The sequence below is a fragment of the Aegilops tauschii genome, chromosome 4, assembly GCF_002575655.3.
Source record: "Aegilops tauschii subsp. strangulata cultivar AL8/78 chromosome 4, Aet v6.0, whole genome shotgun sequence".
NCBI lineage: Eukaryota > Viridiplantae > Streptophyta > Magnoliopsida > Poales > Poaceae > Aegilops > Aegilops tauschii.
Window position 1 is genome coordinate 339,015,709 of NC_053038.3, and position 6,569 is coordinate 339,022,277.

Here is a 6,569-nt window from a genome sequence, read left to right on the forward strand (position 1 = left end):
GGTCAGGGCTTGACACCCTGTCGGAGTCGGTTGCCCAATGGTAGGCTCAGTGTCCATGGCAACATCTTTTCCAGTGGCTCCTGGGAGCTCGGTGGGAAAGTACTTGCCGGGGTCTGATTTCCTCCGCTTGTTCTGCTCTGTCGATGGTTCAACAGATGGTTGAGTTAACCGAAGCACAAAAGTACCTGGTTCCACAGGTAGTTTGAAGGCAGCGCACTTCGACAGGTAGTCGGCGATGTCGTTCGCCACTCAGGGAACATGCTCCGCCTGTATATCGTCAAAACGCTCGTCCAACTTCCTCACCTCATCTACGTAGGCCTCCATCAACGGGATTTGATAATCCTTGTTGACTTGCCTAACGACAAGCTGTGAATCACCCCTGACGATGAGCTTCTTGATCCCGAGGTCTGCCGCGATCCTGAGACCGGCAACCAGCCCCTCATATTCAGCACTGTTGTTCGTCGACATCTCCCTGGGAAAGTGCATCTGGATTACATACTTGAGGTGCTCTCCGGTGGGTGCGACAAGCAGCACACCAGCACCGGCGCCTTGCAGCGAGAAAGCCCCGTCAAAGTACATAATCCAGTTGCGACTTGTTTCCTTGTCGGGAAGAGTGGTCTGCTACATCTTGAGCTTGCGTTGGTTTTCCTTGAAGAGGAATGGGTGATGCAGCAATAGTAGCGTAAGTATTTCCCTCAATTTTTGAGAACCAAGGTATCAATCCAGTAGGAGGCTCCTCAGAAGTCACACACACCTACACAAACAAACAAGAACTCGCAACCAACGCAATAAAGGGGTTGTCAATCCCTTCAAGGACACTTGCGAAAGTGACATCTGATAGAGATAATATGATAAGATAAATATATTTTTGGTATTTTATAATATAGATAGGAAAAGTAAAGATGCAAATAAAAGTAGATCAAAAGCTTATATGACAAGAGATAGACCCGGGGGCCATAGGTTTCACTAGTGGCTTCTCTCAAGATAGCATAAGTACTACCGTGGGTGAACAAATTACTGTCGAGCAATTGATTGAAAAGCAAATAATTATGAGATAATGTAGGCATGATCATGTATATAGGCATCACGTCCGTGACAAGTAAACCGACTCCTGCCTGCATCTACTACTATTACTCCACACATCGACCGCTATCCAGCATGCATCTAGAGTATCAAGTTCATAAAGAACAGAGTAACGCATTAAGAAAGATGACATGATGTAGAGGTATAAACTCATGCAATATGATAAAAACCCCATCTTTTTATCCTCGATGGCAACAATACAATACGTGCCTTGCTGCCCTGCTGTCACTGGGAAAGGACACCGCAAGATTAAACCCAAAGCTAAGCACTTCTCCCATTGCAAGAATGATCAATCTAGTAGGCCAAACCAAACTGATAATTCGAAGAGACTTGCAAAGATAACTTAATCACACATAAAAGAATTCAGAGGAGATTCAAATATTTCTCATAGATAAACTTGATCATAAACCCACAATTCATCGGATCTCGACAAACACACCGCAAAAAGAGTTACATCGAATAGATCTCCAAGAAGATCGAGGAGAACTTTGTATTGAGATTCAAAGAGAGAGAAGAAGCCATCTAGCTAACAACTATGGACCCGAAGGTCTATGGTAAACTACTCACAACTCATCGAAGAGGCCTTGGAGATGATGTAGAGGCCCTCCGTGGTCGATTTCCCCTCCGGCGGAGCGCCGGCGAAGGCTCCAAGATGGGATCTCGCGGATACAGAAGGTTACGGCGGTGGAAATAGTTTTTTGTGGTCGCTTCTGATGTTTTCAGGGTACATGGGTATATGTAGGAGGAAGAAGTAGGTCGGTGGACGCTCGAGGGGCCCACGAGGGTGGGGGGCGTGCCCACCTGTAGGGGGCACGCCGGGCACCCTCTTGGCCGCCTCCCTTGTTTCTTGACTTCCACTCCAAGTCCTCTGGATCACGTTTGTTCCAAAAAGATCGCTCCCGATGGTTTCATTCCGTTTGGACTCCGTTTGATATTCCTTTTCTTCGAAACACTGAAATAGGCAAAAGAACAACAATTCGGGCTGGGCCTCCAGTTAGTAGGTTAGTCCCAAAAATGATATAAAAGTGTAAAGTAAAGCCCATAAACATCCAAAATGGGTAATATAATAGCATGGAACAATAAAAAATTATAGATACGTTGGAGACGTATCAAGCATCCCCAAGCTTAATTCCTACTCGTCCTCGAGTAGGTAAATGATAAAAACAAATTTTTGATGTGGAATGGTACCTAGCATAATTCTCAATGTAATTTTCTTTATTGTGGCATGAATGTTCAGATCCAAATGATTCAAAATAAAAGTTCATATTGACATAAGAAATAGTAATACTTCAAGCACACTAATCAAAGCAATCATGTCTTCTCAAAATAACATGGCTAAAGAAAGTTCATCCCTACAAAATCATATAGTTAGGCTATGCTTCATTTTCGTCACACAAAAATGCTCCCATCTTGCACACCCCCGATGACAAGCCAAGCAATTGTTTCGTACTTAAATAATCTCAAACTTTTTCAACTTTCACGCAATACATGAGCGTGAGCCATGGACATAGCACTATGGGTGGAATAGAATATGATGATGGGGGTTGTGTGGAGAAGACAAAAAAGGAGAAAGTCTCACATTGACGAGGATAATCAACGGGCTATGGAGATGCTCATCAATTGATGTCAACATGAGGAGTAGGGATTGCCATGCAACGGATACACTAGAGCTATAAATGTATGAAAGCTCAACAAAAGAAACTAGTGGGTGTGCATCCAACTTGCTTGCTCACGAAGACCTAGGGCATTTGAGGAAGCCCATTGTAGGAATATACAAGCCAAGTTCTATAATGAAAAATTCCCACTAGTATATGAAAGTGACAACATAAAAGACTTTCTATATAAAGAACATGGTGCTACTTTGAAGCACAAGTGTGGAAAAGGATAGTAACATTGCCCCCTTTTTTTTTCTTTTTTCTTTTTCTTTTTGTTTTTGGGCCTTTCTTTTTTGGCCTTCCCTTTTTTTATTTTTTTATTTGGCCTTTCCTTTTCCCCCTTTTTTTGGCCTTTCCTTTTTTTTATTTGGGAACAATTCTCTAATAATGATGATCATCACACTTCTATTTACTTACAACTCATGAAATACAACTCAAAACTAGAACAAGATATGACTCTATATGAATGCCTCCGGCGGTGTACCGGGATGGGCAATGAATCAGGAGTGACATGTATGAAAAATTATGCATGGTGGCTTTGCCACAAATACGATGTCAACTACATGATCATGCAACGCAATATGACAATGATGATGCGTGTCATGATGATGAACGGAACGGTGGAAAGTTGCATGGCAATATATCTCGGAATGGCTATGGAAATGCCATAATAGGTAGGTATGGTGGCTGTTTTGAGGAAGATATAAGGAGGTTTATGTGTGATAGAGCGTATCGTATCACGGGGTTTGGATGCACCAGTGAAGTCTGCACCAACTCTCAAGGTGAGAAAGGGCAATGCACGGTACCGAAGAGGCTAGCAATGATGGAAGGGTGAGAGTGCGTATAATCCATGGACTCAACATTAGTGAAAAAGAACTCATATACTTATTGCAAAAATCTACAAGTCATCAAAAACCAAGCACTACGCGCATGCTCCTAGGGGGATAGATTGGTAGGAAAAGACCATCGCTCGTCCCCGACCGCCACTCATAAGGATGCACAATCTAAGAACACCTCATGTTTCAAATTTGTTACACAACTTTTACCATACGTGAATGCTACGGGACTTGCCAACTTCAACACAAGCATTCTTAAAATTCATAATCACCCAACTAGCATGACTCTAATATCACTACCTCCATATCTCAAAACAATTATCAAGTATCAAGTTGATCATAGCATCCAATTCACTTTCCATGATAGTTTTGATTATACCCAACTTGGATGCCCATCATTCTGGGACCAATTTTATAACCATAGAAAATACCATGCTGTTCTAAAATACTCTCAAAATAATATAAGTGAAGCATGGGAGATTAACAATTTCTACAAAATCAAGCCACCGCCGTGCTCTAAAAGATATAAGTGAAGCACTAGAGCAAAAACTATCTAGCTCAAAAGATATAAGTGAAGCACATAGAGTATTCTAGTAAATTCCAATCAAGCGGGTTTCTCCCAAAAGGTGTGTACAGTAAGGATGATTGCGGTAAACCAAAAAGCAAAGACTAATATCATACAAGACGCTGCAAGCAAAACACATATCATGTGGTGAATAAAAATATAGCTCCAAGTAAAGTTACCGATAGACGAAGACGAAAGAGGGGATGCCTTCCGGGGCATCCCCAAGCTTAGGATTTTGGTTATACTTGAATATATTGGGGTGCCATGGGAATCCCCAAGCTTAGGCTCTTGCCACTCCTTATTCCATAGTCCATCAAATCTTTACCCAAAACTTGAAAACTTCACAACACAAAACTCAACAAGAAATCTCATAAGCTCCGTTAGTGCAAGAAAGAAAAACCACCACATAAGGTACTGTAATGAACTCATTCTTTATTTATATTTGTGTTAAACCTACTGTATTCCAACTTCTCTATGGTTCATACCCTACATACTAGCCATAGATGCATCAAAATAAGCAAACAACACACGAAAAACAGAATCTGTCAAAAACAGAACAGTCTGTAGCAATCTATAACTCTCGAATACTTATGGAACTTTAAAAATCCTAAAAAAAATAGGAAGTCCTGGGAAATTTGTCTATTGATCTACAGCAAAAAGAATCAACGCAAAAGCACGTTTTTGTTCATTACTAAAATTATTTTCGTGCGTGCAAAGTTTCTGTTTTTCAGCAGAATCAAATTAACTACCACCATAGGTTATCCTATAGGTTCTACTTGGCACAAACACTAATTAAAACATGAAAACACATCTAAAAAGAAGGTAGATGCAAAATTTATTACTAAACAGAAGCAAAAACAAAAAAACAAAGATAAAATTGGGTTGCCTCCCAACTAGCGCTATCGTTTAACGCCCCTAGCTAGGCATAAAAGCGAGGATAGATCTAAGTAGTGCCATCTTTGGCACTCAATTCATAAGTAGCTTCCATGATAGATTCATAAGGTAATTTAACTTTCTTTCTTGGAAAGTGCTCCATGCCTTTCCTTAATGGAAATTGGAATCTAATATTCCCTTCCTTCATATCAATAATCGCACCAATCGTTCTAAGGAAAGGTCTACCAAGAATAATAGGACAAGAAAGATTGCAATCTATGTCAAGAACGATAAAATCTACGGGCACATAGTTCCTATTTGCAACAATAAGAACAACATTGATCCTTCCCATAGGCTTCTTAATGGTAGAATCCGCAAGGTGCAAATTTAAAGAGCAATCATCAAGATCATGGAAACCTAGAATATCGCATAAAGTTTTCGGAATTGTGGAAACACTAGCACCCAAATCACACAAAGCATAACACTCATGATCTTTAATTTTAATCTTTATAGTAGGTTCCCACTCATCATAAAGTTTTCTAGGTATAGAAACTTCCAAATTAAGTTTTTCATCATAAGATTGCATCAAGGCATCAACAATATGTTTGGTAAAAGCTTTATTTTGACTATAAGCATGAGGAGAATTCAACACGGATTGCAACAAGGAAATACAACCTTCTAAAGAACAATTATCATAATTAAATTCCTTGAAATCCAAGATAGTGGGTTCAATGCTATTTAAAGTCTTGACCTCTCGAATCCCACTTTTACCAAATTTAGCATCAAGATCTAAGAACTCGAATCATTGGGACGCCTTTTAACTAAAGTTGACTCATCTCCAGTCCCATCATTATTAAGATTCATATTGCAAAACAAAGATTTAATAGGGGACACATCAATAACTTTTAGATCTTCATCATTATTTTCATGGAAACTAGAAGAACACGCCTTTACGAAGCAGTCTTTCTTAGCACGCAATCTAGCGGTTCTTTCTTTGCACTCATCAATGGAAATTCTCATAGCTTTGAGAGACTCATTGATATCATGCTTAGGAGGAGTAGATCTAAGTTTCAGAGAATCAACATCAAGCGAAAGTCTATCAACGTTCGTAGCCAAATTAACTTTAAGCAATTTTTCTTCAAGCAAAGCATTAAAATTCTTTTGAGAGATCATAAATTCTTTAACACTATTCTCAAAATCAGAGGGCATCTTATTAAAATTACCCTAAGAATTATTGTAGGAATTTCCATAATTATTAGAGGAATTACTAGGGAACGGTCTAGGATTAAAGTTTCCTCTATAAGCATTGTTACCAAAATTATTCCTACCAAAAAAATTCACATCCATAGATTCATTATTACTCTCAATCAAAGTAGACAAAGGCATATCATTGGGATCAATACGAGCACTCTTAGTACCAAACAATTTCATAAGTTCATCCATCTTTCCACTCAAAACATTAATTTCTTCTATAGCATGCACTTTTTTACTAGTAGATCTTTCGGTGTGCCATTGAGAATAATTAGCCATAATATTATCAAGGAGTTTAGTAGCTTC